This window comes from Ambystoma mexicanum, chromosome 8 (assembly GCF_040938575.1).
Source record: "Ambystoma mexicanum isolate Mex_15411 chromosome 8, UKY_AmexF1_1, whole genome shotgun sequence".
NCBI classification, from domain to species: Eukaryota; Metazoa; Chordata; class Amphibia; order Caudata; family Ambystomatidae; genus Ambystoma; species Ambystoma mexicanum.
In genome coordinates this window covers 922,115,102-922,128,781 of record NC_090929.1, presented here as the reverse complement: position 1 = coordinate 922,128,781, position 13,680 = coordinate 922,115,102, and positions in this window count along the sequence as shown.

Sequence of the window (13,680 nt, the reverse complement as noted above, 5' to 3'; positions counted from 1 at the left end):
AAGGTTAGAAAAGTGCAACTCGCTCGCAGCCGCGCCCGCTTACCTGATCCATCCGTGATTGCAATGGAGCTAACCGCGGCCTTCTCTTCGGCAGCTTCTCTGCACCTGAAAGGCAAAGGACATAATTAAAAAGGGGTTCGGGTGAAGGCAGTCGCATTCATCTTAACTTACCAGTTTTTGCACGCGCAGAAGCGGCCGCATCAACCGCAGCATCCCGGCACCTGAAAACTAGAAAAAGGACATTATTAGAGGTGCCATTAAAAGCGGCCAACGATCATTATACTTACGTGCATCGGCACGTGCAGTGGCAATGGATATAAAGCCCGCAGCATCCCGGCACCTGAAAACTAGAAAAAGGACATTATTAGAGGTGCCATTAAAAGCGGCCAACAAACATTATACTTATGTGCATCGGCACGTGCAGCGGCAACTGAAAACTACGCCCACAGCATCCCAAGGCCTGAAACAAAGGAAAAGGGACATTATTGAGGTGCCCATCTTTTAAAGCCTAAAGACTACAGTATACTTACAGGCATCCGCTCGTGCAGTAACGGCGGCATCGCTCTTCGGCATCCCAGCACCAGTGCCACAAGTAAGGCCACAAAAGACTTGAGCCTCAACACTGAACTCCTCCAGCGACGTAACTGGAATCCACGCACCCCTGCACCAGACGCAGGATGGAGAGCTTAGCATTTATACGCCTAAGGTGAGAGCTCGCCGAGACAAGTAGAAAGCTAGGCTGTGGGAGAAACTGGCGATTGGTGGGAGAAGGAATCCCATCAAACGGTGATTAACCCTTTTTCTTCCACCTGCAGAAAACTTACACTGCAAGTCAGACATTCGATAAGAGGAAGCCCAGTCCTGAGAGTCGTCCGAGCTCTACGCTTCTCAATTGAAGAAACGATAGCAGCCCAGCCGGGATCAGCGCCTCCGTGGGAATCAGGTGAGCGTTACAGTAACTGTGTATGGTAAAACAAGTGACAAACTGAGGAATTAGCCCTCACACATCCATAAATCCCCCAAACCCATTCCCTCCAACCTCCCTCAACTCCCCACACCAATGCCACCCCACCTAACCCATGCCCTCACACCTCCCTTAAACCCCAACACCAAACTATTTTAAGAAATAAAGAAATTGAAAAATAGATGCTGAAAATCAAACTAAGATTACTGCAAGCAACCAGTAGTTTACTGACATATTTAGAAATGCATTAATTAAAATACTGCTGAGGCCTAGTCTAGTGGTGAGCCCCGATCTGTGGTGTTGGATGTAAAGCAGACGATGCCCGGTTCCACTTGCAAGGGAAAAACAGCTGCAGATATTTGGCTGTCAACCAGCTGCCAGGGGAGCGCAAGGGGCACACTTCCTGCCCCATCAGGCGCTCCTATGGGCAACCTGGAAGTCTGCAATCTGCATAGTCCTAATCTAGTGCCAATTCCTGGTCTACTGTGTTGGGTTTAGAGGAGATGACGCCCGGGTCCACCTGCAAAAAAAAGACAGATGCAGAGATTTTGCCATCAACCCCAGGGGAGTGCAAGGCGGCAGAACTCACTGCCCGTCAGGCGCTTCGATGGCCAGGTTGGATAGACGCAAACTGCATGGGCCTAATCTAGTGGCAATCCCTGGTCTACTGTGTTGGGTGTAGAGAAGACGATGCCCGGGATCCACCTGCAAAAAAAAAATGGATGCAGAGATTTTGCCGTCAACCAGCTGCCCAGGGGAGTCAAGGCGGGAGTACCCACTGCCCTTCAGGCGATCCGATGGGCAGGTTGGATAGACGCAAACTGCATGGGCCTAAACTAGTGGCAATACCTGGTCTACTGTGTTGGGTGAAGAGAAGATGATGCCCGTGTCCACCTGCAAAAAAAAAACTGATGCAGAGATTTTGCCGTCAACCAGCTGCTCAGGGGAGCACAAGGGAGGAGCACTTATTGTCCCATTGGGTGCTTCAATGGGTGGGATGGAATAGATGCAAATTGCATGGGCCTACTCTAGTGGCGAGCCCTGGTCTGTGGTGTTGAATGTGGTGCAGACAATCTACTGGTCTACCTTCAAGAGAAAAGACGGCTGCAGAGATTTTGCCATCAAACAGCTGCCCAGGGGAGCGCAAGTAGGGAGAAGTCACTGTGCCATCAGGTGCTCCAAAGGGCTGATGGATAGATGCAAACTGCATGGCCCTACTCTAGTGACAAGCCCTCATATAAATGATCATTTTACAAGGAGCAGACAAACCAGAGAATATTAATCACATTCATAGAGCAAGAAGAGTGCAGGTAATAAACTTGGATTCCAAGTAAGTAAACCATGCTTCATCACCACATGGTGCCCACAAAGTAGGTATACCCATCTAGTCACCGATTTACCTGGGAGTTGATTTGAATGATCTTCAACTCTTGCCTGCAAATTGATCTGGTAGTATGTCTTGACATCCACAGCCACCGTTCTCAGTGAAGTAATTCCAAAACCATAGAGAGAAGAAAGGTCAGTCTTACAAAAGAGGCACAATCCCTGCCCATCACACTTCAGCTGATTTCAATTCTCCAGTCTCCATGTCTCAGCAGACTAACAGTTCAACCAATTACATATACTCCATATACCAACAAGGAGTCCTCACTATTCCCAAACCCTCACTTCACCCCAACCAATTGACCCGCATCTAGAGTCTCTCTCCAATTACATTACACTACGCACAACTAGAGGCCACCAATCACTCGGTAATTTTAGACCTTCCGGTACATGATTAAACTTGGCAGACCTAACTTGGAGAAGGATAGATGGTGGAGGCACAAGCATATTGCAAAGTGTCACTCGCATAACTCAGACGTCAAAGCAATTCTAACCTATAAGATATTCACAGTGATATTTAAGACCAACCCAGTAATGAGAGTGGGTGCGGATGGAGTGAGAGGAGTAGCCGTGATACAGTTTAGAAAGCAACAACCATCTTAAGGTATTTCAGGACCTGGCCAAATTCCCCCTCCTTAGATATGCAGTCCCCTCTGTGTCTCACAATTTTTAGCATGCCATTTAGTGATCACATTAAGCATGTGCATTCCCAGAGGTTTCTCTCATCTCCCAACTCATTTATTATCAGGTCGCAACAATTCAGTTTGCTAGCTGCTAGCTAAAAAGTAATTTGCCACCTCAGTTGTAAAAATCCACATAGCACACCATTTTGTTCTCACCAAGAGTAAAATTAAAATATCACTAGCCACATCAGTCACCACTAACTCCTTCAGACACACAGTGGGACCAGACACTTGCATCAGGGCACCTACTATCAGAAGCTCAATGTCTCTAGAGCTCTGGTACTTTCAAGGCAAGACTACTGCAATAGCCTCTTCCTTAATGTACCCTCTTCCTATCTTCCACCCTTCCAGCTAATCCAGAATAGGGCTGCAAGGCTTATCCTTGGCCTCAAGCACAGGGACCGTATCTCTCCAGCCTTAAAATCTCTCCACTGGCTCCCGGTTGCTGCAAGGATCAAATTCAAATCCCTCTGCATCATCCACAAGGCTGTCTGGGGCCAGGGACCATGCTATCTACAATTTGCTCACACCGCATACTTTTCCTACAGATCCCTACGATCTTCCGGATCCAACTCTCTGCATGTCAATCACCTTCAGTCTCCGCCCTCCCCCTGCACTTGCCTTTTGGCATCTATTGGTCTGTGCTGTCCCATAGGTCTGCTGTTATTGTATTGGCAGGTGACCACGCTTTACCATGTGGTCTCTGCCAGGCACTTACCTGTTGCCTTACAACTGACTCTCTGGCACTTCCACATCTGTGGTAACTCCAGCACCTACCCCCTTTTCTTGTCCCTTCTCTCTCTCTGCACTTGCACATTCTGAATGTTCACAAGGCCTAGTAGGACCGGCTCTGTCTTTTTTTCTCATTGTTATTGTATTTTCCTTTCATTCCCCTTTATCCCCACCCCCTTTGACCTTTGGGTGCTTTGAAACACAATTTCTTGATGTATATGTGTCGTACAAATGCACAATAAATACAAATGCTTTACCCAAATAGTTAGAACGATTCTCCTCCGCCAGACACCAGGTAGGCGGGTGTGTCAGTGGCCAGATATTATTAAACTTTGTTTACCGGCAGGGCTACCGCCAAACTTGTAATGAGGCCCACAGTCATTATATTACAAAGCATGCAGCATCATGCAGCATATTGCTGCATGCTTTATGAAATAGTTACTGTGGCTTTAAAACCCAAGGGGGATTTGCTAGGCTCACTTTAATGCTATTGTGACTTTATATGCAGGATAGGGAGAAAGTCATACTCTTATTGCCCAGCGTATTTTTATGACAATGGGCCTCATTATAACCCTGGCGGTAGCCGTGCCTGTAAAACAGGCATGGGTGCCACCGGAGTTGTAATTTTTCCAGCACCTGACAATGAGGAATTGCCGGGTAATTCTGACATTGCCGGACCTGGTAATTCCTGCATTGCCGGGTGCCAGTGCCTGTCAGTCCCCATTCCCATTGAGCCCCTAAGGGTCTCCATTCCCATAGGGCCCAATGGGAATGGGGACGTCAGATACACCGGCATGATGCGCTCGCGGGTGCTGCTCTGCCCACCAGGCCTGACCTGGCGGCTGATAGGTGCCCGCGAGCACAGCTCATAGTATGGCGTTCCGGGAACTACAGTACCGGCATACTTACCGGTACCGTAGTTCCGGGACCGCCATGCTTATAATGAGGCCCAATGTATATAGTGCACAGTTCGTTTAATATGAAAGGCTAGTTTATTATGAAATGTGGTGAGATTCCAAGGCATTGCTATAAAGTATTATTTAAGCACCTGAAATGCATTGGAGCTGTAATTTTAGTAAACTTGTGCTATACAAATGACAAGTACAATACAAAGCATTACCTTAATAAATATCTATATCAACTAAACCTGAGAAGATGTATTCAGTTGCTTAAATTGACCACATCTCGGTTTCACTATTTAATCAAAGTGTGTGATCCTGGGCAAATCATTTGATCACACTGTGTCTTATATGCAGCTCTGTAAGTGATTCACTTCATAGTTTATGTTACTATATATCGCGCCATCATAAAAAACTTGAATGGCTATTGAGTTGTTTCATACTCAATAATAGTGCAATATAGGTGTTTTGCACCACAGTTATTTGCCACTTGGCGTAATTATGGCAACTTTTTTGAAGTCTGTTTTCTGAAGTAATTTTCATGGTGCCTCCAGGTATCAAAGACTAATGATGCTCCCTGTAATGCCCTTTTCTGCAAAGTTACTGGGCCTCATTACAACTGAGGTGGAATGGGTTAACGGGACCCGTTAAACCCGTTCCGCCTCATTACAAGCTCCCCTCGCGGGACCCGGTAAGGAACGCCTGGTCAAACCAGGCATCCTTTCCGGGTCCCGCGAGGGGAAGAGGGAGCAAACAACAGGCCGCTCGTAATCGCCCTGTTGTTTGCTCCCTCTCCCATTCCAATGGGGAAGGTCCGGGCCCGTGTTCCTGGAGGGAGGAATTACCGGGCCCTCCGAACTCGGAATGGCCTGGTAATTCCCCATTCAGGGAACCCGGACCCAGTCCCAATTTTGGTGGCAGCCATGCCGCCAATAGCGGCATGGCTACCACCAACGTCGTAATGAGGCCCACTGTGTTAGTGCAATCCATATGCAAATTACAAAGTTTGCATATATTGTGCCCTACATAGCTCTAATTACATTATATTTCATTTATAATGTGCACTATAGACCCGCAGGCATGAAGGCGCGGACATATGGAACATAACATACATAAAGTGGATGACCAGATAGGAACATACAGAAATGTCTAGCCGGATATCTCTATTTTGGTTGCTGAAATGGGATCCGAATTAGTAGTGATATTAAGAGAACAGGAACGTTTTTATGTCTTTCTTAAAGACCTAAAGAGTTTTATGGCTGTGCATACGTTCTGGGAGTTGGTTCCATAGAATAGGAGCTTTCAAATAGAACGCTCCATTTTCTGCTTTTGAGGTTTTGCATCTTGGTTGTATTATCAAGTTTTGTTTTCCGGACCTCAGAGCCCTGGTGTTGGTTTTGTCCTTAATGTAGCACTGCAAATAGGAAGGCATAATTTGAAACTTGCATTTAAAAGTTATTACAAGGACTCTAAATGTAATCCTTGATTCGATGGGAAGCCAGTGCAGCGACCACCTGGCCTCAGATACATGGCTTTGCCTTGGTAGTCCTAGGACGACTCTAACCACCCTATTCTGTACCACTTGTAGTCTATGTAGTTCATTCTGGCTAAAGCCCAACAATAGACAAATAGATGAGTTTCCTGCATCAGTAACGGTCCTGCAGTTTAACATGCCATCAGCCACTAATGTTACCAAAAACCAAAAAAGTTGATTGGGCGGGTGAAAATGACATTGGGCCTCATCACGACTTGGGCGGTAACGGTAACGCTATTAGCGCGGGCGGTATTAGCCCTACCGCCGAACACCCCGGCGCTAATAGCGCTGGATCACGAGTTCGGCGGTAATGTCAATCCCCATTCCCCATTGAGCCCATTCGGGAATGCCCCATTCCCCATTGGGCTCAATGGGGAAATTTCGCGCTAATACCGCCGGCGGATTTCCCGCCGGCGGTAATAGCGTGAATTTTCGGCGGATTTCCCCCCAGCTCAGAGCTGGGGAGAAATCCGCCAAAGTCCTGTTTTGGCGGACCCTTAAATCCGGCGGTAATAGCGCTACCGCCGGATTTAAGGGTTACCGCCGAAGTCGTGATGAGGCCCATTGTATGGAATCGCGTGCATTGCATTTTTGAGGGAAAGTAGCAGGTTTGTTGTGTGGACCCTCCACACTTAGACTGTAGAGACCTACGCTAGCCCACCATTTTTTCCATCTCTCATTATCCAGTACCTTACTCTTCGCTACCACGACTTATATTCCTTTTTAACTACTATGCCTCCGTACACTACTGCCTACTACCTGTCTCCAAAGTTTAATATTCATTCATTTTTTGTCTATTTCTGTTTTTTGGTTTGCGTGCTGTGGCACAGCTGCACGACCCTTTCCTATCTAGCATTGCTAGTTTAACTACCTTTAGTATCAGATTCACAGATCCCTTCTACGCAATTCGTACATAGCTGACATTGACTTTTTCTCATTCACATTCCTGACTAACATGGCCGCCACTTTTTGGCCTCTCTCCCTGCGCTTCCTTGCATGACTATCATCAAGGAAGGACTACCCACGTCTCCATCACTACTCTGAGGCATCGGCTTGCTCGCGCTATCAGTCGTCTTTACGGAGCTTCACCGACCAACAACCGGCACTACACGCAATGATCGCTCCTTAATAGGTAAGCCTCATAGATTATTGCTACGGGCTCGGTTCCTATAACTCTATACTTTTCATTTTATCCTTTTACTAAACGTGCTATTTTCCGCTCTGTTACAGCTCCGAGCGAGGGATCTATTTCCGTACGCCTGTCATACCTTTGTGGTGACTACCCCGACTGGACTATTCTAGTTCCAGACTACAGGTACGACTATGCTACCACTTGTACCTTCCGTGTTTATGACCTTTACACTGATATTGCGAGTATCGGATTTGCATTTTTCAATGATCTAGCTAGTGATACACCGTATGCGTGTACCATGCCCCTCACATTACTTTATGTCCAGGGGGACAACTTCTCTTTTCACTTTTTGCTCACTTAACAGCTCTATTTATACACTATTCTGACCTAATATGACTTTATTCACAAGGTCTACAGTAGCCACACTTCCCACATTTATTCAACTGTGCACAAGCGCGCCATGGAACCGTACTTTGTCAACCTCTCAGCACTGGGTATCTATCTCTCTGCAAGCTTAACTAAACGCCACTCTACGCTATTGCACGACTTAGCTATTTATAGCAGGATGTTCAACTTATTCTGTTTATGTGTTGTGAACACAAATAAGGCTTCTTTTTTAAGCAATTTCAAATGCATAATGTGTAAAATATATACTTTATAGGACTGATTAATCCTCCTATACCTACTGACAGAAGTAGAGAGCCCCCACCAGCACCATTAAAGGTAATTATCCCACATTACATGGTGCCTTAGTTCTTTCATTTGAACTCATCAAAGTATTTAGCTACCCATAAACTGACCCTTTCGTTTATGTTTTTAACCCCACAGATGCTATGAGACAAACGCTGATTATATTCATAATCCAATAAGAATTAGGTTATGTCGTAAAATCTACTTCCTCCTGATGAATGTTCTATATTAATGTTTAAAAGAACAGAAACATATTGAGACAATTCTCTGGACTAAAAACAGAGATATAAATCTATGACACATTAATTTCAATAGAATCTGGTACTTTACAATTTGTTTTACAAGTACCAACTGTGTATGTATTTTCTGTGAACTTGTTTTAACTCGCTAGCTAAGCCTGTTAAGTATCCCCTGTTTTATATTGGATGTTAAGTATTGTATTGTGGACCTTCTTATTTAATTATATGTTTTAACTTTTATGACTAATTATTAAAATTGATATTGATCTTTTAACTATGACTGGTCCCCTTCTCACCTGAGTTATAGTTTTTAAACTCTAGCATTTGTACAATAGCTTTGTCTTTCAATATATACTGACTACTATCCTACCGGATATAGACAGAGTAAACACTGTTAACTTATTCAAGTCAGTGTAAAACCAGGTTTCCTCCCTTTATAATTAAGGAATCGGATAAGTGCCACCAGAGCGCATTAATACAACTGCAGACTTTACTTCACAGCAATAGTGTTTTCAATCATTTTTCTAAGTTTAGGAATGTATTGGAGTATATCTTTTATTGTGGGAAACATAAAAGAAGGGGGAGGGGGAAAACCAATACCAGAGGGAGTGAAGCTAATATGGGATGGTGTAAAACTGATTTAGGACCACAACATATTCTCAAACCTCACTACCTTAGACAGAAATTACACAAAGTTAGCACTGCAGCATGGGTTAGTGGTAACTAATGAAAGTGAAAGAGTAATGTATGTACAAAATGATGATTTGTCCATCCCAACAATGTTTACAGTGCCACAAACTGATTCATAGAAAACTGAAGAACCTACTTCAAATGTTGAAATTGTGTGTACTCTGCCTCCCACTGACACAAAAGATGCTCTTCCTACCTCCCAATACTGGCAGCTTAGTAGTGACACTAATGTGAACTCGTATACGGGTATTTTTCCTATTTATCGCCTAAATGCAATAAATGCACCCAAAACCTCAGTTGTTGTTGATAAACAGTACAGAAGGTCATTTGCTGACGATAAATATACATTTCTGAATAGATGAAAAATACAAGCACAAGTAAGATGCTTATCATGGGTTGGGGTTGGATAAGGTAGAAGACCTCCGCCATCCAGACCAGTCTAACAAGTGATACTCTGACATGAGTGCCACGGGAAGACAGGCCAAAAACAGCAGCTGCTATGTCTGTTCACTAATACCACACGCATCAGGGATGCCTAAGGTATTGGTACCTCAAGAGACCCCAATAGTAGAAGCTCAATATTTCCTTCATCTCGCACTATGTAGAATCAGGAGCACCTTCCAACTGCTTCCTCCAGATGAGAAAATATGCAAGAGCAAACCTAAAGGAGCAACGTGTTTCAATGAGCCGCTGTTTGAAATAAAAGGAGCATTGCTTTCAGAAAATAAATGGCAAGAGGCAACTGTCATGTGCAAAGCTGAAGCGCTGTGTGGTTTGTCGGATGAAAGGCTGAAATGGATGGATGACACATGGGCCCCGATCTGGAGCAAACACATCACAAAGCTGACATGGGTCACTCCACTTGAAAAACAGATCAAGATCCAGCATGTAGAACAATTTGAACTGTGCTTTCGTGGGGAAGGAAAAGTACCCATAGGTTTGAACAGTCGCTGCAATAAACCCTTGTTTCCCCTGACCTTCGGAAAGGATCGGCTGCCCTGATGGATCACTACTGGGTGTGTGGCAAAAGCATACTTGCACCTCCCGTCATCATGGAGGGGCTACTGTGCTCTGGCAATGCTGCAGTCTGCACTGCTGATGATTCTGGAGAAACACATCAAGGGGGAAGGGGTGCCCAACAGACAGCAACTGGCACCCCAACCAACAAATGAAACCCCCCCATCTATGATATACTGTTAGAAGACAAGCTGCAAGATCAAGTGTCATGCAAAATGAGAGCCTCCAACTACCTCTCTAAAGAGACTTCTGACCTCTTGGCACAGATTCCTGATGAATACAAACTTTTCCACTCTGCAAAGAATTATTTTACATCACTGATCCCCAGCATCCAAGCACGAGCAAAGGCCAAGTGGCTCTAGATAATTCGCTTGGCGCTGATCCAACTGGCCAACGATACTGAGGAAGGGTTCAATGTCATCAATGTAGAATTAAGAGCACTCAGACTGATAACGATGCAAAACCGCTATGTCTTGGACCTCCTCACAGCAATGGAGGGCGGTGTTTGCCAGAAAATCGGGAGTGTATGTTGCACTTCTATTCCTTCTTCAGATGCAGATAATGGGACACTTTCACACTTAATTGCTGCAGTACATGAACTTGAAGTGAGAATGAAAAAGGAAGATGGTGTCCAACCCAGTGACTTGTTCAACATGGTGTTCGACTGGGTATGCTCATGGCTCAGGACTGCAATGAAGCTTCTGGTCACCATCATTGTCTTCCTTCTGCTGATCTTCTGTGTGTGTCAATTCGGGGTTCGATGCTGTGCAGAAGCAATTCCTAGTAGTGTGATGAGGATGGTAACTATAGGCAACCAAAAGGGTAATGGGAAGATGCCGCATGATACTAGGGAAGCCCAAGTACAAACTGGCGAGAGTGATGAGCCCAAGTATCGCATGGTGGCAATATATAATAACGGGGACGTAGTGGATAATTTATATCAGACAGTCATTAAACAACCCAAGATCTTGAAAATTACAAAGAGGTGTGGGTCGACGTGGACGGGGATGTGGACTGTATTTACATGACATGCACCCCTGCAGAGTATGCACGATGTGTGGAAAGTCTAAGAAATGTGTGCAGAGCCTGGATGGCAATAAAAGGCACTCCTACCTGGGATGAGGCAGTAAAAAGGGCAGAGGAACGTAGACGTATTGGGGGGTATTTGTTAATTTAGTAGTAACAAAAGTTGGGAATGTTTGGGAGAGGTGGTCTTTTCCACCCCTCTTACCATTCCCGCACTGGATAAATCCCACGTATGCTAAAGGGGGAGACACCCCCTCTCTCCTGTGTGTAATATGTACTAATCACCCTCTAACCACTAACAAAGACTGACACCTAACCAAGCCTTATTGCAGGCCAAAGACTGCATCTTGGGACACACCAGGCGCCATGTTCTACTAAGCCTGAAATTGATCTCTAGAAACCTGCCTCTCCCCTGCCCAGTGCCTTGCACAAACAGTCCAGGCCACCCCGCCTCCTACCAGCTCCGCACAAGTCCTGTTCTCACGGAGTCCAGCTATTCATTGTTGCAACACTTAGCATTGCCGAGGAAGATGAGCTCACTGCCCTGTGTGAGAACAGAGCAGGCCTCACCCCAGGAACACATCCAGCTGCATTAACCTGCCTGTGCTCCCTCAACCCCCACCCCACCCAGCCACAGTCCACTGGGCCCATGCCCCTCTACTCTTTGATACAGATACACATCCGACCTCTTGCAGTGACCAGAGGAGGACACCCACCATAGCTTTAATCCCATGCATCAGTATATCCTCCGTAGAAACAACACATGTCTATTTGTATCATGAGGTGTCAGATAGATCAAAACCACCCAAGACAAGCACCTGGGCCTGGGGCACTGTGTTTATGGGTACCTGGGTGCTCAGGGTAGAATGACCATATAACCTGTCAGTGAACTCTCAAAGCACCCCATTCATGTCAAACTTTTATGCTTGCCATTTGTCTCATGCCCTCAGATAATGTTATTGTAGATTAAACAGTTAGGAATGTAGCACTTTGCCGACACGACCTTCACCCCACAGAGATGAGCCCAGCTGAACCACGTGCTGTGGGATCAACACCCAAGCAACAAACAATCCAATGTGGTCACTACGTATGGATACATAGTCTACCGTTGCGTCTCACCAATTGTTTTGCAGAGTTGTATATCTATAGTGTGGCGTCATGAATGACACGATTTTGACTTATAATGTGCTGCCCGTATAATGTTTGGGAGAGCGCTCTCCAGGCAGCAGAGTTCTCTGCGTGCACAATATATCTATATAAACCTGTTTCCCTTTCAATCCATCTCCTGATATCATTCCATAGTGGAGTGCATCCTTGATTTGGTCCTTTTTGTATCACATGTGAGGGAGTGGGTGCCTTCAGGGGTTACCAATGAGAAGGAGTTCAGTTTTCACATCGTTGAGGCACAAGTCATACAAAGACATCCATCCTTGGATGGTTTTGTTTGTGGTGTTGATTTTTTCAGAGTTCAGCAGTAATCACCAGTGAGGAGGAGGATGATCTGTGTATTGTCGACATAATTTGTATACTTGATATAGAATCAAGGAGGTCAAAGAGGGGTTTACTATAGACATTTTAGAGAGTGGGGGAGATGCAGAAAGCATGAGAAAATCCACAGGTGATTGATGTGCAGTTTGAGGAGTAGTTATCGGCAAAAACCTGTGAAGTGCTATCAGCCAGGAATGATGTAACCGCCTTTGATGGCAGTTAAGTGGGAGCAGAGGATGGAGTGATAAACTAGGTCAAAGTCTGCAGATAAGTCCAAAAGCATAAGGAGTGAGATATTTCCTGAATCTCTGTGTCATCCAGCTGGTTCTTGAGGTTCTTGAGGTCAACGAGTGCCAACTCAGTTCCATGGCCGGGACAGAAGATTGATTGATGTAGGCTCAGTATGTGATATTGTTCAAGGTGTTGCTGAATTCGGAGGTAGGCAGACAAGTCTGTGATCTTCAAGAGAAAGGGAACTGTGGTGATTGGCCTGTAGTTGATGGGGATGATCCGGCTGAGAGAAGGCTTCTTGAGGAGGGGTGAGATCTATGATTCTTTTAGAGAGAATGGTATGGAGCAAGAGGCAAATGAGGCCTTAATGATTTCCATGATTTGCAGAACTAGGGCATCCGTGCACTCTTTGAGTAGGATTGCAGGGCAGATGTCTGCTTTACATCTGGAAGGTTTGAGACCCTTGAGGATGTCAGTGCCCTCTAGCATTGTGACTGAGTGAAAGCTGAATAGAGGAGTAGACTGCGGGTTGCAGGTGAGGGCTGGTAGTGGTCTGGGAGGTGGTGTTGATAGTGGTCAATTTAAGCTGAATCTTGCTCTGTAGTTTGGCTGTTTTGTCTAGGAAAGCTTTCTGGGCACCATTGCACTCAAGTATTTTCCCAGGATGCGAATGTCCTCGTGCACGGGAAGGACGCTGAGGACAATCGCATCCTGGGAAAATACTTGAATTGAGAAAATTACCTGACCATAAGGAGGAGTAATGTAACCTGTGCCACAGTGCAAAGTGGATAAAAGGAAAGCATAAGAATATGATTAAAAAAAAACTATCAAACATGTTTCTCTCCTGAGGAGCCATGGAGATACATCCATGTAGAAACACGTGTCGAGAGGGAATATGAGGACAAACAACCATAGAAATTAATCAATGAGGACATAATGAATGGGTGATATTAGAACATGAGCGATCAATTA